The sequence below is a fragment of the Mobula birostris genome, chromosome 20 (genome assembly GCF_030028105.1).
Source record: "Mobula birostris isolate sMobBir1 chromosome 20, sMobBir1.hap1, whole genome shotgun sequence".
Lineage (NCBI taxonomy): Eukaryota > Metazoa > Chordata > Chondrichthyes > Myliobatiformes > Myliobatidae > Mobula > Mobula birostris.
The window spans coordinates 27,250,655-27,275,088 of record NC_092389.1 but is presented as its reverse complement, the minus strand read 5'-3'; the positions used below and the strand labels follow the sequence as shown (position 1 = coordinate 27,275,088).

Genomic DNA, 24,434 nt, shown 5'->3' with positions numbered 1-24,434 from the left:
TTGTAATGAATGCTACCCACTGAAATTATTGCTGTTACCCTTGGCTGATCAGAAGAAGGGTAGCGGGAAATTTAAGGATGGACAGAAAAGACTGAATATAGGCTCAAGAGGGTAGACAACAAAGTGGATTTACAGCGGGGAAAGAGGGAGCAAAGCCTATGAATCATTTTCTGTGGAATGTGAAAGAGTGCATATCAGTTTCCTGTGTGGTTAATGCTTGGCTGCTTAGCTTGTTCACTATCAGACTGCACAATATCGAAAACCTTTATCTCTGGGATACCAGTCCCCTTCACTGAAGTTGACGTTAGTTGAAACATGCTGAATTACCTATGTAGCTGGAGCTTAACCAGCATAAGCCCCACTAGCTGAGGGTGCAACATTCTGAGGGCACAACGGCAGCGTAGCAGTTAACGCAACGCTGTTACAGCTCAGGGCCTTCTGGAGGTTGGAGTTCAATTCCAGTGCCGCTCTGTAAGCAGTCTTTGTACATCCTCCCTGTGGAATGCATGGGTTTTCTCCGGGTCCTCCCACAGTACGAATACATACCAGGTAGGTTAATTGGTCATTGTAAGTTGTCCCATGATTAGGCTAGGGTTAATCGGGGTTTGTCAGGGTTACTGGGGTGGCATGACTCAAAGAGCAAGAAGTGCCTACTCCGCAATATCACTAAATAAATAAATATTTCCAGAATTAAGTGGGAAGAATCCCACTGAGGAAATTGGGCTTATCCCTTTGCATCCAACATAACCATCTTGGTGAGATAGGAACTCATCAAAAGACTATGGAGACCGCACTTTCAGGATGAGGAAGATGCATTAAAGAGATCACACAAAGATGATTCGTGGCAGGCTATCATTATCTGCTTTTAATCCAGTGAGGAAGCTTTGAGCACTGGGATTTCCTGGAATCACTGGCTTCCCACAAATGCTGACAGCCATCTGTTGTGCTCGTGAGAGATCCACTTACTCTTTCATCAGAACAAAACTTCATGCTAATCAACATGCTAGACCATCAGCTGTTCATCATGGTCAATTCAATGGTTCCTTGATGCATTCATCCTTGGGTAGAGAGAACTGCTAGATAGGTTGCTGCTGTACCGAGAGATAGATCCTGGGGAATGAGTTACTCTCTCTTCCCTGGCTTCTCCACTCCCACTGCTACAGAGCCCTTCTACGATGAAAGTCACATGTATCAGAATGATTATGGGGAATGTTGTTGGCAAGTTCACTGTACAATTCTGAGATCTCCATCGGTCAGTGTCCACTCCTGTGTAACCCTGTCGGGTTTCGGCGGGACTCAAGTGCAGACCAATGAATACTATTTCACCAGGATTATTAGGGAGCACAAAGGCAACAGTCTTTCAAAAACAGAAGGCAGGCACGAATCCAAATTCTAGTCAAGGCTGGGTTTAAATGGACAGGGTAATGAGTGAAAATTAGAAACAGGTGGCTGCAAATGAGGAGACAAGCAGGTCATTGGAGGAAGTCCAAAAAGGAAAGGGGCTGGGCCAGAACCTACATGGCCAGGTGAAAGAAAACAGAAATTAAAGACTGTCGTGATCCAGAGTTACCAGCAGAGGCCCTTCGACCCAGTGTTCAGGCCGGATCCCAAACAGTACTCCCCCCCCCCCCCCCCCACCCCACCCTTACGGGCATCTCCAGACGCCCTTCTTGCTTGTACGGGATGGCTCCTATGAAAGTCCTTAATGAGAGAGGGATCCAGGATATCTCGAGCGGGATCCCAACACCTCTCTTTGGGGCCATAGCCCTCCCAATCAACGAGGTATTGCAGTCCACGACCTCTGCATCAAGCGTCCAGTAATCGGCGCACAGTGAAGGTCTCTGAGCCATCGATGAGACGGGGAGGGGGAAGGGGCTTGGGGCGTGGGACAGAGGGGGCTGCAGACAAAGGGCTTAATCCTTGAAACATGGAATGTAGGATGGATTCTGCGAAGGGTCGGGGGTAGCTTTAGACGTACCGCCAAAGGGCTGATCACCTTGGTGATGGGGAAAGGTCCAATGTAGCGTAGCGCCAGCATGCGGGAGTCCACCTTCGAGGTTGTAGATTGAAGCAGCCCCTTTCGGGCTCGTCTCCAGGTCCGTGAACACCTCTGGACAAACGCTTTGGCTGAGAGAACGTCCACTTCCTCCTCCTGAGATGCAAGTAAGGGGGGTTGATAGCCAAGACAGCACTGGAATGGTGATAAACCTGATGAAGCAGAAGGCAAAGAATTAATGGTGTACTTGACCCAGGGAAGTTGCTGACTCCAATAGGAAGATTCCTGAGACGTCACACAACGGAGCATCACCTCCATCTGCTGATTAGCCTGCTCAGTCTGGCCATTACTCTGTGGATGAAGCCCAGATGAGAGGTTAACCCTGATCCCGAGTAGTTTGCAAAAAGCCCTCCAAAAGTGGGAGGTAAATTGCGAACCTCTATCAGATACCACTTCAACGGGGAGCCCGTGAATGCGGAAAACATGCTGAATCACCAGGTTGGCAGTCTCCTTGGCAGAGGGCAGCTTGGGAAGGGGAACTAAGTGGACCGATTTGGAAAAACGATCCACTATGCTAAGAACGGTAGTGTTACTGTCGGACGGAGGAAGTCCGGTGACAAAGTCCAGTGCAATGTGTGACCAGGGCCTTCTAGGAACAGGCAGGGGGTGCAGGAGACCAGTTGGTGGCTGGCTGGAGGTCTTGTTCTGTGCACAGACTGGGCAGGCAGAAATGAAGCTCTCAACATCCTTCCTCAGGGATGGCCATCAGAAATCTCCGACTGATGAAAGCTGTCGTGCGTCTGATGCTAGGGTGACATGCCAGTCTGGAGGTGTGTCCCCACTGGAGAACCTGGGAGCGGACAGACTGGGGAACATACAATAGATTAGCAGGGCAGGCACTAGGAACAGACTCACCCTGCTGGGCAGACTGGACCACAGATTCAATCTCCCACTGTGCTGTGGCGACCAGACATTGCTTGGGGAGAATGGTCGTAACCTCGGGTGCCTCGTCGGTTGGTGGAAACTGCCTGGAGAGTGCATCGGGCTTGCCGTTCTTAGAGCCAGGACGGTAGGCCAGGGTGAATCTAAAACGGGCAAAAAACAGTTACACAAGTCTCTTAATCATCAATAAGATCAAACTTACTTGATTCCATTCATGGGTAATTTAAATCCAGGGATTAAGATGGATGTCACTAGGACTTGAGTTATAGGGAGAGGTTGGGCTGGCTAGGACTTTATTTCCTGGGGGGTATTCATGAGGGGTATAGATAGGGGGAATGCACTCGGTAATTTTTCCAGGGTTGGGGAATCAAGAACTGGAGGGTATAGGTTTAAGGTGAGAGGGACAAGATTTAATAGCAACTTGAGGGTCAACAATTTTTACACAAGGGGTGGTATGTATGTTGAATGATTTGCCAGAGGAGGTACAATAAAACTTTTAAAAGACTTGATAAGAAAGATTTAGAAGGATATGGGCCAAATGCTGACAAGTGGGACTAGCTTGGATAGGCACCTTGGTTGGCGTGGACCAACTTGGGCCAAAGGGCCTGTTTCTGTGGTGTCTGACTCTATGACCCAACTGCACAAATGGATCTTTTCATGGCGAGTGCGGCGTGGTGATGGTTGCAGATTCTAAATGGTGGAAACAGATTACATCACACGATCCCCAGCAAAATGGTCTGATCAAAGCACAGTACTCCTGATGCACAATCCACCTTTTAACGCCATACCTCTCACATGGGCATCTCCGTTTAATTTCCTTCCCAGAAGGAGCTCCTATGGCACACTATAGAATGTTCTGCAAGTGACCTCCATCATCTGAAAATGAAATTCTGACACCTTGCGCCTGAAAGTGGGAAATTGAAGTCTCAAGTAATCAAAGGTCTGAAACAATGATATCCCTTTATAACAGAGATGAGGAGGAATTTCTTTAGTCAGAGGGTGGTGAATCTGTGGAATTCATTGCCGCAGACAGCTGTGGAGGCCAAGTCACTAGGTATATTTAAAGCGGAGGTTGGTAGGCTTTTGATTAGTAAGAATGTCAAAGCTTACAGGGAGAAGGCAGGAGAATGGTGTTGAGAGGGATAATAATCAGCCGTGATGGAGTAGCAGAGCAGACTGGATGGACCAAAATGCCTAATGCTGCTCCTATGTCTTAAGGTCTTGGTGAGGGCTTTTGTCAGTCAGAGTTGACCATGGATATGTTGTCCTAGCAGTCTAGATACACAAGCCAGGGGAGTACGATGTGAAGAGCAAGCTATTGCCCATGTCGCAAGCTCCCCCTCTCCACGCAACCGATGAACCCAAAAGAACTGCAGAGACCGATACAGTTTGGTACCAGCAGCATTGCAGGAGTTGCCGATCAGCATTGAACTCAACGTCGGACTGCCTTAGAGACTCCAGCTCCAAATTTTTCCCTCGAGACTTACTCCCGAAGCCTTCCCCATGAGTGGGCATAGCTGCAAGGCAGCGGAGGTTTGAGATCAAAGTTTTTCTTCTCCTAGATGAGTTGTCAACCATAGCTGATGAGCCCCATCTGCCTGAAGGTCTTGTGTCTTATATTAAATTATTAGTAAAGGTGTTTATGAACACCTGAAGCCAGAAATTACTGGGAAAATGCATTAAAAGAGACAGCATAGAGAAGTACTGGCAGATGTTTAAACTGATTTCTTAGTTCTTAAATCTATATCCCACAGGAAAATAAAGATTGTCTGAGAAAGATGATCTGTTTGTGGCTAATTAAGGAACTTAAGGATGGATCAGATTGAAAGAAGCGGTAATGCTGGGAGAATTAGTGGTAGTTCAAATGAATGGGAGCAATTTGGAAGCCAGCAAAGGAGGATAAAGAGGAAGAATATTAAGGATTATAAGAACAATAAACATAAAACCAGAAAAAGCTTCTTCAAGCATATAAAGAGAAATGAGTAGGTGAGGTAAATATTGGTCTCTCATGAGGCTGAGAATAGGGAATTAATATTGACAAATATGGAACAGCAATGACATTAAACAAACAGCTTGTATTTTCCATCACATTAGAAAATACTAAAAGAATTTTAATAATGGTAATAAATCAAGAAGGGATGGCAAAGGGGGAAAAATTATTTACCAGAGAAGGGAAAAAATGGCTTGAGGGCTGATAAATGACACAAGGCTGGACCTGGTGGCTTGTATAATTTCATTTAAAAGAATCAGTTGCAGAAGAGATGCATGCTTTGGTTGTGTGTAGAAAGTAAGTATTCTTGGATTTTTGGGAATCAGGTTGTAACTAGAGAGGAGCTGGCACTATAGAGATTAGCAATCTATACTCAGAGGTCAATTTATTAGGCACATCTGTACACCTCGTTAATGCAAATAACTAATCAGCTAATCATGTAGCAGCAATTCAATGGATAAAAGCATGCAAACTTGGTCAAGAGATTCAGTTGTTGTTCAGACCAAGCAGAATGGTGAAGGAATGTGATCTAAGTGACTTTGACTGTGGAATGATTGTTGGTGCTAGACAGGGTGGTCTGACTATCTCAGAAACTGCTGATCTCCTGGGATTTTCATGCACAACAGTCTCCAGAGTTCACAGTGAATGGTGCAAAAAACAAAAAAACACATCCAGCGAACAGCAGTTCCTGCTGCTGTCTGTAAGGAGTTTGTACGTTTTCCCCATGACCATGTGGGTTTCCTCCAAATGTTCTGGTTTCCTCCCACAGCCCAAAGGCATACTCATTGGTAGGTTAGTTGGTCATTGGAAATTGTCCTGTGATTAGGCTAGGGTTAAATTCGGATTTGCTGGGTGGCGCAACTTGAAGGGACTGTTCCAAGCTGTTTCTCAATCAGTCAATAAATAAATAAATAAATAAAGTCCTGTGGGTGAAAATGCCTTGTTAACGAGAGACATCAAAGGAGAATGGCCAGACTGGTTCAAGCTGACAGGAAGGTGAAACCAGTCGAACCTTGAAATGGATGGTCTAGTGCAGTAGAAGACCATAAACATACAGAAATATACTCAGTGACCACTTTATTAGGTACCTCCTGTACCTAATATGGTGGCTATCAAGTGTATATTAATAGCTTAGATGAAACAGCCAAGGGCATTGTGGTAAAATTTGGTGATCATACAAAAGTAGATGGGGAAACGAACTAAGGACATAAAACTCCTCAGTTTGTGAATGAGGCAGATGGAATACCCTGTGGGGAAACATGAAATGACCTCCTATGGTGCGAAGATTGATAAAACACGAGGAGAGTATGCAGAAATCCTTGGCACTGAAAGATCAGGGTGTCTTCATGCATGAAACACAAAATTAGCATGTTGGTATAACAAATATTTAGGAAGACAAACAGATATTTGCCACCATTGCAAAGAGAATGGAGTATCAAAAGAAAGAATACAACTGAACAAGATATGGTGAGATTGCACCTGAAGCACTGTGCACAGTTTTGCTACTTAACTTGCATTAGAAGAGGATTGTTTTATTTTATTTATTTAGCGATACAGCAGGGAGTAGGCCCTTCAGGCCCTTCAAGCTGCACCACCCCAGCAACCCCCAATAACCCCAATTTAACCCTAACCTAATCATGGGGCAATTTACAATGGCCACTTAGCCTACCCGCTAGGTCTTTGGACTCTGGGAGGAAACCCGAGCACCCGGGGAAAACCCAAGCATTCCGTGGGGAGGACATAAAGAGACTCCTTACAGAGGACGCCAGTATTGAACTCCAACCTTTGACGCTCGAGCTGTAATAGCACCACACTAGCTGCTACACTACCGTGGCACTTAACTTGCAGATGTTGCATTAGAAGTGGCTTGGAGAAATTTCACAAGGCTGATTTCTGAGGTGAAGGGGTTAGTTTAAAGGAATTCATTTGAGTCGAGAAGTATGAGGGGTGATCTTACTGAAACATTCAAGATTCTGAAGAGGCTTGATAAGGTAAATGTTTTCCCTTATAGGGGAATCTGGAACTAGAGGGCATGGCTCAAGATTAGGGACATGAATAAGGATGAATTCCTTCTCTGAGTCAGGAATCTTTGGAATTCTCTACCAAGAGAACTGTTAATGCTGAATCATTGAATATATTATACAGGCTGAAATGGGCAGCTTGTAAAAGAGATGAGGGCTGTGAGAAAAAGGCAGGAAATGGAGCTGAAACAAGACTGGATAATCTTCTTGAAAGGTTATTCTGGATACCAGGTCTCTCCTGATTTTGGACATGGTGGGAGAGAACTCTGCTCACCGTGTGTGGAGTCTGCATGTATCTGCGAGGGATAATCTCCCACACATCCTGTATCACTGATGTCTCATGGGCCTTCTCTCTTGCTGGGCAGCAAGCTATCGATGTGCTATGTCTGTTTGTGTGGAATAGCGAGCTGCCGACGTGCAGCATCCATTAGCTCCTGAAGTGGGGACAATCTGCTCATGAGCCGCATCCCTGAGGCCAGGGAAATCAAACCACTGCTCCCTAAGAATCGCAGTCTGCTGACACAGGGCATCCCTCTGCTTTGGACTTCCTTGTAGCACCTCTCTGCTCTGTTAGAGAACAAAGTTGCACTCCTACAGAGCGGTGATCAGATATCGAGCAGCATCGGGCAAACAACATTTGTCCTCAGAAAGTGTGACCTCGGTGCTTCCACGGTATCTGGCACCTGCTCCGGTAGGCAGAGTGAGGAGGTTCCACACGACCTGTTGTACAAGCACAGAGATGGACTCCTACATTCCTTGCTACCTCCTGCATTCCATCCAACCTGGCTAATAGTGTACTTACCTTCTCCAATTGCATGTGTGTATTGCTAAGATGGCACCTAATACTGACTCTCACGATTCTTCCAAGCGAGTACGGATAGTTAGACTCTCCCTGTGGCAAACCACCACACATGATTTCTAGCTGCCTACCAGACTGTAGCCCACTGGTGATTGGTCAACCACCATGTGACCTGCCACTCTCCATAGTAACACCTTGGTCCTTCCTGTTTCCGTCCCCTCAGCGGGAGGTGTGGGGCATCGGGCAAGGCAGCACAGGGATAGAGTAGCTGCCTCACAGTCCCAGCGAGCCAGTTTCAATCCTGACCTGCAGTGCTGTCTGTATGGAGCCTGCACATTCACCATGGAACTATTTTGGGGTTTCTTCAGGTACTCGTTTCCTCCCATGTTCCGAAAGTGTACAGTAGTGATTGGTAACTGTCCACAGTAAATTGCTTTCTGGGTGTAGGAGAGTGGTAGACCTGAGGAGGAAATTGTTTGGAAAGAACAAAATGGGCTAGAGCACAATTAGTTTAAAAATGGGTCGTTGATGATCACGCTTGCTGGGCTGAAGATCCGGTTTCCATTTTGTATCTTTCTATAATAATGGCACTGACTTTCACTTTTCCCCTGCTTCTCCTTGTCTTTTTCCTTTCCTCTGGTCTTCACTCCTTCCACTCCAGAGCTCCCATTTGCTCCTCTCCTCCCTCCAGCATCCCCTCTGGCTCCTCCTGCCCCATTTGTTTCTCCTTCACTATGTAGGAGGTTGTCTCCCTCCTCCAAAAATATTGTGCAAAGACAAAATCAAGGATATAGGACATATATTGATGCACCAAACGTGCTAATGTTCAACTTCTGAGCATCAGTCTTATGTTATTCTAAGGACATCAAATGTAATTGTGAAATGATATTCTTAGCAGAAGAATATTCAGACCAATTTGAATTCAAGTTTCACCTTGGGCAGCTCCTCCTATAAGATTATAAGAGGCAGAGATAGAGAGGACAACCAGCACTCTTTTCCCGGTGTTGCAATAGCTATTACCAGAGGACATCCTTTTAAGGTGAATGGAGGAAAGTTTAGGGGAGATGTTCGAGGTAGAGCAGTTGTGTTTGGAATGCACTGCCAGGGTGGTGGCAGAGGCTAATGCATTAGGTGCTTTGAAAAAATAGGCACTTGGATGAAAGAAAACTGGAGGGTTATGGTCTTATATAGGAGGGAAGGATAGATTGATAGTGGAGAGGGTTAAAATGTTGGCCCAACATCCTGGGGCAAAGTGGAGGACAAATAAGCCTTGGAGATGAGGATGAGAGCTTCAGTATTGTGAAGTTTCCACTTCAGGAAGAATAGAAAAGCAGATGATTATTTATTAGGTTTGAGTTTCTGAATGTGAGTATTCACACAAATTTGGTGTCCTTGTACAAAATGTACAGAAAGTTAATGTGTGGATATGGCAAATAAGTGGAAAGGCAAATGGGACATTGACATTTATTACAAGGAGAATGGAATACAAATAGAGTTACATTTTACTGTTATTGTACAGGGCCTTAGTCACACCATACCTAGGGTACCCTGCATCCAGCTTTAATATTCATATATTTAGCCTGAAAGTTTGAATAAGCTTGTTGTTGTTCTCTCTACAATGTAGGAGGTTACAGGATGACCTGATAGAGGTTTTTAAAATTATGTGATGCATAGCTAGGTTAGACAGTCAAAATCTTTTCTCGGGGGTAGAAGTGTCAAACACCAAAAGAGACGCAAACACGAGAAACCAAAAGACATGGTTTTATGACTAGAGGGGGAAGGTGTGGTAGGTGCCTGGAATAAGTTACTGGATGAGTGGTGGAAGCCAGCAGTTTGGTGGAGATTAAAAGGCAAAAACAGATAGACACATTAATATGAAGGGAATGGAAGCATGTGGATGATACAAGGAAGGATATTTAGTATAAAAAATTGGCATCAAGTTCTGCACCGTCTCATACCCCAAATGGTCTGTCCGGTGCTATACTATTCTATACTCTAAATTTGAAACCAGCACTGAGATGGTTCAGTGAATTGATTCCAATGAGAAGGTTATCTTATGGTAGGTAGATAGTCAGATACAACAATATAAGGGCTTGACACAATCGATGCTGTGGATGCATCCCCTTGTGGGAGAGGTGCAGGTAGAACATGGCGGATAGTCTCCAGATAAGGAGGTTGCCCCTTTTGGATTGAGATGAGAAGAAATCAAATTTCTCAAAAGTTTGTGAAACATTTAATTTTCGATGCCATCTGTGAACATTTCATCACAAAACAAACTTAATGCTGAGACAGAGTCTTAGAATTGAAGGATATAGGGATCAGGCAGGAAAGCAGACATGTTGATTAGACTGAATGGTGGAGTAGGCTTGTATGCCCTTCACTTGCTCCTATTTAGTTAGTTCTTAATGTTTCATTGATACCTCGCTGCCAATAGTTGTCAACTTCCTTGACAGCAGTGTAGAAGTTAGAAATTTCTTCATCATTAATTATACTGTTTGTGTATATTTGTGTGTTCTGACTTTCACGGTGACCTACTACACAGAGGTCATGAACATAGAATAGTACTGCACATTACAGGCCCTTCGGCCCACGATGTTGTGCCGACCCTCAAACCCTGCCTCCCATATAATCCCCCACCTTAAGTTCCTCCATATACCTGTCTAGTAGCCTCTTAAACTTCACTAGTGTATCTGTCTCCACCACTGACTCAGGCAGTGCATTCCACACACCAACCACTCTCTGAGTGAAAAACCTTCCTCTAATATCCCCCTTGAACTTCCCACCCCTTACCTTAAAGCCATGTCCTCTTGTATTGAGCAGTGGTGCCCTGGGGAAGAGGCACTGGCTGTCCACTCTATCTATTCCTCTTATTATCTTGTACACCTCTATCATGTCTCCTCTCATCCTCCTTCTCTCCAAAGAGTAAAGCCCTAGCTCCCTTAATCTCTGATCATAATGCGTACTCTCTAAACCAGGCAGCATCCTGGTAAATCTCCTCTGTACCCTTTCCAATGCTTCCACATCCTTCCTATAGTGAGGTGACCAGAACTGGACACAATACTCCAAGTGTGGCCTAACCAGAGTTTTATAGAGCTGCATCATTACATCGCGACTCTTAAACTCTATCCCTCGACTTATGAAAGCTAACACCCCATAAGCTTTCTTAACTACTCTATCCACCTGTGAGGCAACTTTCAGGGATCTGTGGACATGTACCCCCAGATCCCTCTGCTCCTCCACACTACCAAGTATCCTGCCATTTACTTTGTACTCTGCCTTGGAGTTTGTCCTTCCAAAGTGTACCAAAGAGAAGATCTGATGTTTTACTCACCTTTTTCAGCTCACTTAGCAATTGTGTTTAACCTGCATCCTCAGTTTTAGATTGGCCATGCAGTCTGGGATGACATAGAGTCGTAGAGCACTATAGCACAGAAACAAGCCATTCGGCCTAACTAGTCCTTGTAGAATTGTTATCCTGTCCAGTCCCATTGACCCACGCTTGGACCACAGCCCTCCATACCCCTTCTATTCATGTACTTACCCTCTTAAATGTTGCAATCAAACCCACATTCACCAATTACGAAGGCAGCTTGTTCCACAGTCATACCACCCTCTGAGGGAAGAAGCTCCTCCTCATATTCCCCTTAAACATTTCACCTTTCACCCTCAGCCCATGACCTCTAGTTCTAGTCCCAGCCGACCTCAGTGGAAAAAGCCTGCTTGCATGAACTCCTCATAATTTTGTATACCTCCATCAAATCTCCCCTCAGTTTTCTACATTCTAGGGAATAAAGTTCTAACCTATTCAATCTTCCTTTACAAATCAGGTCCTCCAATCCTGGCAACATCCTTGTAAATTTTCTCTGTACTATTTCAATCATATTTACATCTTTCCTGTAAGTAGGTGACTAAAGCTGCATGCAATACTCCAAATTTGGCCTCACAAAATGTCTTGTACATTTTCAACATAACATCCCAACTTCTGTACTCAGTACTCTGATCTATGAAGGCCGATGTACCAAAAGCTCTCTTTATGACCCTATCTACCTGTGATACTACTTTCAAGGGATTATGGATCTGTATTCCAAGACCCCTTTGTTTTACTGCACTCCTCAGTGCCCTACACTTTACTGGGTAAGTCCTACCTTGGTTTGTCCTCCCAAAGTGCAGCACCTCACACTTGTCTGCATTAAATTCCATCTGCCATTTTTCAGCCCATTTTTCCAGCTGGTCCAGATCCCACTGCAAGATTTGATAGCCTTCCTGGCTGTCCACTACACCCCCAATATTGGTAATATCCACTGATCTGTTGATCCAGTTAACCACATTATCATCCAGATCATTGATATAGACGACAAACAACAACGGACCCATCACCGATCCCTGTGGCACTCCACTAGTCACAGGCCTCCAGTCAGAGAGGCAACCATCTACTACCACTCTCTGGCTTCTCCCACAAAGCCAATGTCTAATCCAATTTACTACCTCATTCTGAATGCCAAGTGACTGAACCTTGGGGCTTTGTCAAAGGACTCCATGCAGACAACATCCACTGCCTTGCCTTCATCAACTTTTCTGATAATCTCTTTGAAAATCTATAAGGTTGGTTCAACATGACCTAACATGCACAAAGCCATGTTAACTATCCCTGTCTATCCAAATACTTATATATCCTGTCCCTTAGAATACCTTCCAATAATTTACGCACTAGTGACGCCTGTCTCTCCAGCCTATAATTTCCTGGATTATTCTTAGAGCCTTTCTTGAATAATAGAACAACAGTAGCTATCCTCCAGTCCTCTGGCACCTCACCTGTGGTTAAGGACATTTTAAATACCTCTACCAGAGTCCCAGCAATTTCTGCACCAGCCTCCCACAAGGTTCGTGGGAACATCTTGTCAGGTGCTGAGGATTTATCCACCTTAATTTGCCTCAAGACAGCAAGCATGTCCTCTTCTGTAATCTGGATACCGTTCATGACCTCACTACTGTTTTGCCTCAGTTCTATAGACTCTCTGTACGTTTCCCGAGTAAATATAGATGCAAAAAATCTGTTTAGGATCTCCTCTATCTCTTTTGGCTCTATGCATAGATGACCACACTGATCTTCAAGTGGACTAATTCTGTAATTTTCTATATTTTTGTTCTTAATATATTTGTAGATGTCCTTGGATTTCCCTTCACCTTATCTGCTGGAGCCTTCTTTTAGTCCTCCTGATTTCCCTCAAGCGTTCTTTTACATTTTTTTTTCTCCTCAAGTGCTGCATTTATACCTTGCTGCCTATACCTGTCACGTGCCGCCTTCTTCTTAATCAGGGCTTTAATAACCATTGAAAACCAAGCTTCCCTAAGCCTGTTATCCTTGCCTTTTATTCTAACAGGAACATACAACCTCTGCACAGTACTCTTAATGTTTTACTTTTGAAAACTTTCCACTTACCCCAAGCATGCCTTTGCCAGAAAATGACTTTTCCCAATTCACGCCTGCCAGATCCCTTCTCATGCCATCAAAATTGGCCTTTCTCCAATTTGGAATGTTGACCCAAGGACCTGTCCTATCCTCCATAATTATCTGAAACTAATGGTATTAGGATCACTAGATCCAAAGTATTCCCTTACACACACTTCTGTCATCTGCCCTATCTTGTTCCCTAATAGGAGATGCAGTATCATACTCTCTCTGGTTGATTAAGGAAACTTTCCTGAACACGTTTGACAAACTCTATCCCATCCAGTCCTTTTACAGTAGAGAGTCCCAGTCTATATGTGGTAAGCTAAAATAGCCTAATATCACAAACTTATTTTTATTGCAACTGTCTGCTACATCCCTACAAATTTGTTCCTCTAAATCCACAAACTATTGGGTGGTCTATAATATAATCCCATTAACATGCTCATCCCTAGCTTATTCCTCAGTTCCACCCATCAAGCCTCAGTAGACAAGCTCTCCAGTCTGTCCTGACTGAGAACTGCCATAATACTTTCCCTGTCTAGTAATGCCACCCCTCCATCTTTGATACCTCCCCCTCCATCATAAAACAATGGAACCCTGGAACACTGAGCTGCCAGTCCTGCCTCTCCTGCAACCAAGTCTCACTAATGATGACAATGTCATAATCCCACGTGCTGATCCATGCTCTAAGCTCATCCGCCTTATAGTACAACACTCCTTGCATTAAGATAGATACAACTCCGGGCATTATTCCTACCATGCTCAACCTTTTGGTTCCTGTCTTTGTATGTGGTCTTACCATCACTTTTCCCCACAACCACTCCACTATCTGCCCTGGCACTTCATTTCCCATCCCCTGCAACTCTAGTTTAACCCTCACCCCCCTGGATCAGCACTAGCAAACCTTCCCACAAGAATAGTGATCCCTAGCAGCTCAGATGCAAACTGTCCCATCTGTACAGCTCCCACCTTCCCTGGAAGAGAGTCCAGTGATCTAAAAATCTGAATCTCTCTCTCCTGCACTATCTCCTTAGTCATCTGTTAAACTGTATTATGTTCCTAAGAAAGATATAAGAATCTTAAAATATACTTGGAAACTAAGAATTTTCTTGGGTTTTATATCAGCTTCTATGTTTCCTAGACAGGTGATTGAACAAACACCCAGATATCTACAGATTAATGTTAAGAGGGAATACTCAGATCAGGGAAAAAGGTTATTAAATGGTGCAATGTCCAATCTACAGCCTGCATCATGGAAAATGTACTCCTTAAATATGAATATAATTTACTGTTTCCTCTTCATTTGTTCGATGATCCTCTTTCTTAGAAAAGTTTTAAAAGTTTCTTATTCATTTGTGAACACATCCTACTAAAATTTATTTTTGATAATAATAACTTATTTATAGAGCACTTATCATAGTTGAAATTGCTTTATAATCGGATAAAGTGTGAACATGAAAATAAAAGACAAAATAATATCCGTTAAAAGCAAGGTTAAATAATTAGGTATTCGGCTGTCAACTGAGTCTGCATCCCTTACGGTTTTAGGTACTGAATTTCACAGCTTAACAGCATAGTTCAATATAGCTGACCTGCCAATTATCTTTTGTTTGAGGTTGTTTAAATTTAAGAGACTGGCGGAAGAAGACCTGAGAGCTTGAACAGTAATTATAAAACGAAAGCAATAATGAAGAAGTAAATTCTAATTGATATACTGACGGTAAACAGCTCAATTAAAGAGTAGAATTACTGCTGCCCACTTTATTTGTGGTTTCGATTAAGGAGGTTTTTATTTATAGATCTGAAGAATTCTTATTGAGATAGTTATTATGTTAAAACCACATTGAAAATCAAATGCAGACAGTGTGTCATTCTAAATTGAAATTCAGCTTTTAATTGAATTCTGTATCTTTGTTAATACTTTGTCCAATAGAGCCATGGCTGCAGGAACGTCTTTATAAACTCTATGGCACAACAGAAGAGTTTATAATTGGAAAAAGGCCTGTAGGTGCCAAACATGCCAAAAGTCTCAATTGCACCTTCAGAATAAATGATCCAATCATTCCTTTATCAGAAAAGATTGTTTGAAAAATTACTGTTCACATGATGGTATCAGTAAATCAGTCCGCCAATTTATGACTGTGTGGAAGAAGTTATTTCATCTACATTTAAATAATAGTCTTTGACTAATTTTTGTAGTTCATTTTGTGCTTCATTTTGTAGTTCCTAAAGGAATGTAATGGTTGTAGTCTTTCAACTTTTACTATAATTTCTTCCTTTATTTGTAGACTTAAAAGTAATAACATCCTTAGCATCAGTTGGCCAGAATAGGATGCAGTATACTGGATAGGGAATTTGATGAATTCCCTATACAACAATAATGCAGCCACCTTAGTCTCTATGTCTTTGTCTTTACTGTAATCCTCTGCTGATACTTCAAAGCCATTGATTTTGAATTATCTGGTAATTTTGTTTTAATATTAACCAACCCTTTGTTGTTTAATTCAAACTATTGAATAAGTACAAAACATAATTCATTACTTTGTAGTTTGATCTAACACTTTACATACCTCTGACTGCAATCATCATTGGAAGTGTTCTGGCCAAGCAGTCCTCCTGACCATCTCTCTTCTCTCCCATCCCCCTACTCTCTATAATAGTCTTCTCACCCTGTCCCTTGGCTCCAGTGTAAAAAAACACAATTCTCCTCCGATGTGTCTGCAGTTGCTTGAATAACATTTGTGTTGCAGAAAGATCATGAAGAACATTTCATTGTCACACTGAATCTTCACATCTCGTCCAACTTTATCTCCACTTACACAAAATCAGGGAAAGTGCCTTAGGATCCTTTTTGTTTGATTTTCCCCTACTTATCTTATCTTGAGGAGCAAAGTAGCCGAAAACCAGAGTGAAGCTGCATTTGAGGCAGACAGGCCATAAAATGGACCAGAATCTAATTTTCTGCCCTCCCATCATCTTCCTTTAGAGAAGCACAATGTACTAAAGTTCTTAGGAGGCTTGCTGCTTTTGTTTAGAAAAATTTAGTCTCCGGTTTAGAACCAACATAGAAGGAATCATATTGTGACGGGGTGGTGGGGGTGATCATGCTCGGCAGCCAGTCCCTGCATTTCTAATGACCAGCACTGTTTATTGTTCTTGTGTTAAAATGCTTTTGTGGGATTATGTGGGAAATTCCAGTTCATTTATTGTTACGTTTTAGCTTGGGTTACACGGTTATTCACTTGTGTATTTGTGGGTCACCCTGACTGTAACTGGGGTGTGTGATGGACACCTCCCCCCTCGGTGTGAGACTGGTTGGCCTCTCTCTCCGGGTCATGGCACCAGGTCTGTTTTGGTGTTTATCACAATAAAACTGTTGTTAGTTTAAAGAGTGTCTTCGTCTGTCATTACGGACCAAATGCTAGCCACAATATCTTTGCCTTCAGAGGTAATTGAGCTGCAAAAGTCTGAAGGTCGCAATAGAAAATAGGATTATTTTTCTTTTATAGGATTTATTTTTCATGCTAGTTATTGTTTGGATCTATATCATCTAATCCATCAGGTTTTGTATTATTCCTCACACACCCTCTGTACAAAATAAGATAGAGACCCTGTTTCCTCAGAGTCTCACTCAGTATGAGGTTTCTAGCTCATTCAATGACTCTTGAAGCAGCTTTGCCAACAAGCAGGTGTTTGCGAAATCAGTCGGCTTTGCCAGTCTGCCACTTACCAATCTAAGTGCCAGCTGTCATGGCAGTAAATGCTAATGAGTGGGTCAGACATTCCATCCCATTATAGAAGAGTTTTTGATTGATCTCTGTTAGGGATATAGGCTGATATTCTGGAAATGTGACACAAAATGTCAAAGGCTATTTTTCATTTTAGACCAGACTGGCCTCTTGTCAAGGGATTGAATGAAAAAGAATTGTAAAGAGGGGATCGGCAATGAAAATGAAAAAGAAAACTACGAGTTCATCCTTTGCAAACTTTGCAAGTGTCTCAATATTCTAATAGTTACTACATTCATCAACAGTTATCAGTTGATAACATAAACAGAATATGCAACAGCATCCAGCATTAGGAGCTTCAAAAGTCATTCTTACCGGGAAATATAATGTTTTCTGCCACTTACATCTGACTTTTATAACCCAAACACCTCTGAAGACAGAGGTCAGATCAGCTTGATTCTAGCTCTAATCTGGAGATTAAATTTCGCTAAGAGAAAAGCATTAAGCCTCCAAAGAACCTTGGTTATTCATCCATGAGTAGTTGTTAGATTAGTTGAAAATGATTGGTGTCCATTAGTAGGTAAATGGGTGCACTGAGACTAATGAGAATTAAACTGAAGTTAGTTTTGCCTTTATAAAACTCTACTTTTTCATTCTGTTCCTCCCTTTCCCTCTGATTGAAACATGGCTCTTTGTGTGCTTGGTACCACACTTAGGTGTTCCTTCTCTCTCTGTAGACTTAGTGACTATCAGCAAGTTATTTTCAGCAGGCAAGAAGACAGTAAAAAGTCAACTTCAGTTTAATTCCTTGTTAGTCATTTATTTTGCCTGAAGGAAATACCAACTGGCACAAATAGTTCACACCTAGAGCAACACACGAGGTTAAATGAAGTGAAGCAAAAATGGATGCTATATTATATACTTCCTATGCCATCAACTGAGCTCAGATAGTGACTGTGAATGAATGTAGTGATTTTTAGAATAATGACAAACTTGCAAGGTTAAGAAAGGATGAGATAACATAAGATTTCTCATACATCTTTCACTGCAAACCTCTTTTTGATAATTCTGTTTCACCAAGTAGCTTAACTAGATGCCAATGCTGTTTATAGTGGAAAACCAAAGCATTCAGCATCACATGCTCCCAGAGGATCAACCTAAATCAACAGCAATCAAACACTCTTCGATAATATAGAAACATAGAAAATAGGTGCAGGAGTAGGCCATTCGGCCCTTCGAGCCTGCACCACCATTCATTATGATCATGGCTGATCATCCAACTCAGAACCCCGCCCCAGCCTTCCCTCCATACCCCCTGACCCCCGTAGCCACAAGGGCCATATCTAACTCACTCTTAAATATAGCCAATGAACTGGCCTCAACTGTTTCCTGTGGCAGAGAATTCCACAGATTCACCACTCTCTGTGTGAAGAAGTTTTTCCTAATCTCGGTCCTAAAAGGCTTCCCCTCTATCCTCAAACTGTGGCCCCTCGTCCTGGACTTCCCCAACATCGGGAACAATCTTCCTGCATCTAGCCTGTCCAATCCCTTTAGGATCTTATACGTTTCAATCAGATCCCTCCTCAATCTTCTAAATTCCAACGAGTACAAGCCTAGTTCATCCAGTCTTTCTTCATATGAAAGTCCTGCCATCCCAGGAATCAATCTGGTGAACCTTCTTTGTACTCCCTCTATGGCAAGGATGTCTTTCCTCAGATTAGGGGACCAAAACTGCACACAATACTTCAGGTGTGGTCTCACCAAGGCCTTGTACAACTGCAGTAGTACCTCCCTGCTCCTGTACTCGAATCCTCTCGCTATAAATGCCAGCATACCATTCGCCTTTTTCACCGCCTGCTGTACCTGCATGCCCACTTTCAATGACTGGTGTATAATGACACCCAGGTCTCGTTGCACCTTCCCTTTTCCTAATCGGCCACCATTCAGATAATAATCTGTTTTCCTATTTTTGCCACCAAAGTGGATAACTTCACATTTATCCACATTAAATTGCATCTGCCATGAACTTGCCCACTCACCCAACCTATCCAAGTCACCCTGCATCCTCTTAGCATCCTCCTCACAGCTAACACTGCCACCCAGCTTCGTGTCATCCGCAAACTTGGAGATGCTGCATTTAATTCCCTCATCCAAGTCATTAATATATATTGTAAACAACTGGGGTCCCAGCACTGAGCCTTGTGGTACCCCACTAGTCACCGCCTGCCATTCTGAAAAGGTCCCGTTTATTCCCACTCTTTGCTTCCTGTCTGCTAACCAATTCTCCACCCACACCAATACCTTACCCCCAATACCGTGTGCTTTAAGTTTGCACACTAATCTCCTGTGTGGGACCTTGTCAAAAGCCTTTTGAAAATCCAAATATACCACATCCACTGGTTCTCCCCTATCCACCCTACTAGTTACATCCTCAAAAAATTCTATGAGATTCGTCAGACATGATTTTCCTTTCACAAATCCATGCTGACTTTGTCCGATCATTTCACCACTTTCCAAATGTGCTGTTATCACATCCTTGATAACTGACTCCAGCAGTTTCCCCACCACCGACGTTAGGCTAACTGGTCTATAATTCTCCAGTTTCTCTCTCCCTCCTTTTTTAAAAAGTGGAGTTACATTAGCCACCCTCCAATCCTCAGGAACTAGTCCAGAATCTAACGAGTTTTGAAAAATTATCACTAATGCATCCACTATTTCTTGGGCTACTTCCTTAAGCACTCTGGGATTCAGACCATCTGGCCCTGGGGATTTATCTGCCTTCAATTCCTTCAATTTACCTAACACCACTTCCCTACTAACAAGTATTTCGCTCAGTTCCTCCATCTCACTGGACCCTCTGTCCCCTACTATTTCTGGAAGATTATTTATGTCCTCCTTAGTGAAGACAGAACCAAAGTAATTATTCAATTGGTCTGCCATGTCCTTGCTCCCCATAATCAATTCACCTGTTTCTGTCTGTAGGGGACCTACATTTGTCTTTACCAGTCTTTTCCTTTTTACATATCTATAGAAGCTTTTACAGTCCATTTTTATGTTCCCTGCCAGTTTTCTCTCATAATCTTTTTTCCCCTTCCTAATTAAGCCCTTTGTCCTCCTCTGCTGAACTCTGAAATACTCCCAGTCCTCAGGTGAGCCACTTTCTCTGGCTAATTTGTAAGCTTCTTCCTTGGAATTGATACTATCCCTAATTTCTCTTGTCAGCCACGGGTGCACTACCTTCCTTGATTTATTCTTTTGCCAAACTGGGATGAACAATTGTTGTAGTTCATCCATGCAACCTTTAAATGCTTGCCATTGCATATCCACTGTCAATCCTTTAAGTGTCATTTGCCAGTCTATCTTAGCTAATTCACGTCTCATACCTTCAAAGTTACCCCTCTTTAAGTTCAGAACCTTTGTTTCTGAATTAACTATGTCACTCTCCATCTTAATGAAGAATTCCACCATATTATGGTCACTCTTACCCAAGGGGCCTCTCACGACAAGATTGCTAATTAACCCTTCCTCATTGCTCAAAACCCAGTCCAGAATAGCCTGCTCTCTAGTTGGTTCCTCGACATGTTGGTTCAAAAAACCAACCCGCATACATTCCAAGAAATCCTCTTCCTCAGCACCTTTACCAATTTGGTTCACCCAATCTACATGTAGATTGAAGTCACCCATTATAACTGCTGTTCCTTTATTGCACACATTTCTAATTTCCTGTTTAATACCATCTCCGACCTCACTACTACTTTTAGGTGGCCTGTACACAACTCCCACCAGCGTCTTCTGCCCCTTAGTGTTACGCAGCTCTACCCATGTCGATTCCACATCTTCCTGGCTTATGTCCTTCCTTTCTATTGCGTTAATATCTTCTTTAACCAGCAACGCCACCCCACCTCCCCTTCCTTCATGTCTATCCCTCCTGAATATTGAATATCCCTGAACGTTGAGCTCCCATCCCTGGTCACCCTGGAGCCATGTCTCTGTGATCCCAACTATATCATAATCATTAATAACAATCTGCACTTTCAATTCATCCACCTTATTACGAATGCTCCTTGCATTGACACACAAAGCCTTCAGGTGCTCTTTTACAACTCTCTTAGCCCTTATACAATAATGGACTGCAATGCCCGACCCATCATCAGCATTTACTGCTACAAGGTCAGAAAGTGGCCAGATCAGCAGTCTTCTGCCAAATTAGGGTAGGAATCTAGTCTGCTAACTTCTTTGCAGGTCAGCATCTCACTCAGACTCTCAAGCATGCTAAATTTAGTCTGATTCTCAAGCGCAAGTGAGAGAGTGCTGTAGAATGGGAGGTGCCCTTTTTAAGCTGTGATATTAAACAAGCCCTATATGCCCTCTGAGGTGGTTGTATAAACTTATAAAACACTATTTCAAGAAAAAAGCAAATATCTGCAACATTTTGAGTCAAGTTTATCCATCATATACTCATTATCAAACTGCTTTTGTGGGACCTTGAGTAACACACACAAAATGCTGAAGGAACTCAGCAGGTCAGGCCGCATCTATGGAGAGGAATAAACAGTCAACGTTTCAGGCCCAAATTCTTCATCAGGACTGGAAAGGAAGTGGGAAGAACTTCTGTGGGATTTTGAGGTTGTCATGTATTCTTCCATAAGGACCATGGCAGCACTTAAGAAGCACAGACTGGCTGCAAACAATTTGTATTTCCTGAAATGAGTGTGAAAGGTGCTAGATAAATCCATCATTATTTCTATCTCACACATTGCCAATGTCTCTGATCTGCAAGACCACTAGCAAAGATTCCATGTTGCCCAGTGTAACAAAAACCACAATATCACTGATTCACTATCAAATTTCTTGCTTTGTCTTTTGAACAGTCACTGTTCATACTGCTGCCACCCCATGGATTCTGATCACAAGCACCACTTAATTCAAATTTAAAATGGTTTGGCAAAATGTTAAGAAGAAGAAAGTTAAAGGCTCCCTTCACTGTAATTATTGTGGCTGTACTAAATCTTCAGTAGAACTTGTCAATCAGTTGCATTCTACTCACTTTCCAAAGATCTGTATATTTTTCTTTCAAATATTTATGTGATTACATTTTGAATACAGGTTCTTAACTTGGACAAGAATATCTGCAGATGCTGGAAATCCAAGCAACGCACACAAAATACTGAAGCATTTTGTGTGTGCCGTCTCAATTTACTTTCTCCAGCAAACACCACTATATGTATTTAAAAGTTATCCTCTTCAGTTAATCACTTTAAATCTGTATCCACTCTGGCTGCTGGCTATTCTGCCATGCACACATAATCTCTTCTCTGTTTCAACATCTTCTTAGTGTTCTCTCTGAGATGCAGTGAACAAGATGTTGAGATACAGACTTCCCATTAACTTAATGGGGAAGTCCCAAAAAGTGGATTTTAATCCAGAAAGCTCATGTAATTTTCCAGACCTTCACTGCACATTTGAAATTGGGAGTCCATCTCAAATACGAGTATCTGAAACACAACACTCATCTGCCACCTTGTGTGTGCTTGGCCGCACAGAATAGAGGCTTTTTTTGGCAGTGTGATATTTTATAAATGAGTTACGCTGGAAGTTTACTGCACCTGGACAACACAAACACACATGTCAGGATGCTGTTTATCGACTATAGCTCAGCATTTAATACCATCATTCCCACAATCCTGATTGAAAAGTTGCAGAACCTGGGCCTCTGTACCTCCCTCTGCAATTGGATCCTCAGCTTCCTAACTGGAAGATCACAATCTGTGCGGATTGCTGATAACATATCCTCCTTTCTGATGATCAACACTGGCACACCTCAGGCGTACGTGCTTAGCCCATACTCTATTCCCTATATACACATGATTGTGTGGCTAGGCATAGCTCAAATACCATCTATAAATTTGCTGATGATACAACCATTGTTGGTAGAATCTCAGGTGGTGACGAGACGGCGTACAGGAATGAGATATGCCAACTAGTGGAGTGGTGCCGCAGCAACAACCTGGCACTCAACGTCAGTAAGATGAAAGAGCTGATTGTGGACTTCAGGAAGGGTAAGACGAAGGAACACATACCAATCCTCATAGAGGGATCAGAAGTGGAGAGAGTGAGCAGCTTCAAGTTCCTGGGTGTCAAGATCTCTGAGGATCTAACCTGGTCCCAACATATCGATGCAGTTATAAAGAAGGCAAGACAGTGACTATACTTCATTAGGAGCTTGAAGGGATTTGGCATGTCAACAAATACACTCAAAAACCTCTATAGTTGTACTGTGGACAGCATTCTAAAAGGTTGCATCACTGTCTGGTATGGAGGGGTTACTGCACAGCACCGAAAGAAGCTGCAGAAGGTTGTAAATTTTGGTCGGCTCCATCTTGAGTACTAAGCTACAAAGTACCCAGGACAACAACAGGAATTCTGCAGATGCTGGAAATTCAAGCAACACACATCAAAGTTGCTGGTGAACACAGCAGGCCAGGCAGCGTCTCTAGGAAGAGGTACAGTCGACGTTTCAGGCCGAGACCCTTCATCAGGACTAACTGAAGGAAGAGTTAGTAAGAGATTTGAAAGTGGGAGGGGGAGGGGGAGATCCAAAATGATAGGAGAAGACAGGAGGGGGAGGGATGGAGCCAAGAGCTGGACAGGTGATTGGCATGAGAGGATCATGGGACAGGAGGTCCAGGGAGAAAGACGAGGGGGGTGAAACCCAGAGGATGGGCAAGGGGTATAGTCAGAGGGACAGAGGGAGAAAAAGGAGAGTGAGAGAAAGAACGTGTGTATATAAATAAATAACGGATGGGGTACGAGGGGGAGGTGGGGCATTAGCGGAAGTTAGAGAAGTCAATGTTCATGCCATCAGGTTGGAGGCTACCCAGATGGAATATAAGGTGTTGTTCCTCCAACCTGAGTGTGGCTTCATCTTTACAGTAGAGGAGGCCGTGGATAGACATGTCAGAATGGGAATGGGATGTGGAATTAAAATGTGTGACCACTAGGAGATCCTGCTTTCTCTGGCGGACAGAGCGTAGGTGTTCAGTGAAATGATCTCCCAGTCTGCGTCGGGTCTCACCAATATATAGAAGGCCACATCGGGAGCACCAGACACAGTATATCACCCCAGCCGACTCACACGTAAAGTGTCGCCTCACCTGGAAGGACTGTCTGGGGCCCTGAATGGTGGTAAGGGAGGAAGTGTAAGGGCATGTGTAGCACTTGTTCTGCTTACAAGGATAAGTGCCAGGAGGGAGATCGGTGGGGAGGGATGGGGGGAACGAATGGACAAGGGAGTCGCGTAGAGAGCGATCCCTGCGGAAAGCGGGGGGGGGAGGGAAAGATGTGCTTAGTGGTGGGATCCTGTCGGAGGTGGCTGAAGTTACGGAGAATAATATGTTGGACCCAGAGGCTGGTGGGGTGGTAGGTGAGGACCAGGGGAACCCTATTCCTAGTGGGGTGGCGGGAAGATGGAGTGAGAGCAGATGTGCGTGAAATGGGGGAGATGCA

General features: G+C 43.3%; 1 protein-coding gene across 1 annotated transcript in view; it reads left to right on the top strand.

The window, feature by feature from the left end:
- Positions 1–24,434, top strand: part of LOC140185526 (high affinity cGMP-specific 3',5'-cyclic phosphodiesterase 9A-like) — a 107,093-nt gene that overhangs the window by 37,868 nt on the left and 44,791 nt on the right. The gene's annotated exons all lie outside the window — the stretch shown is intronic.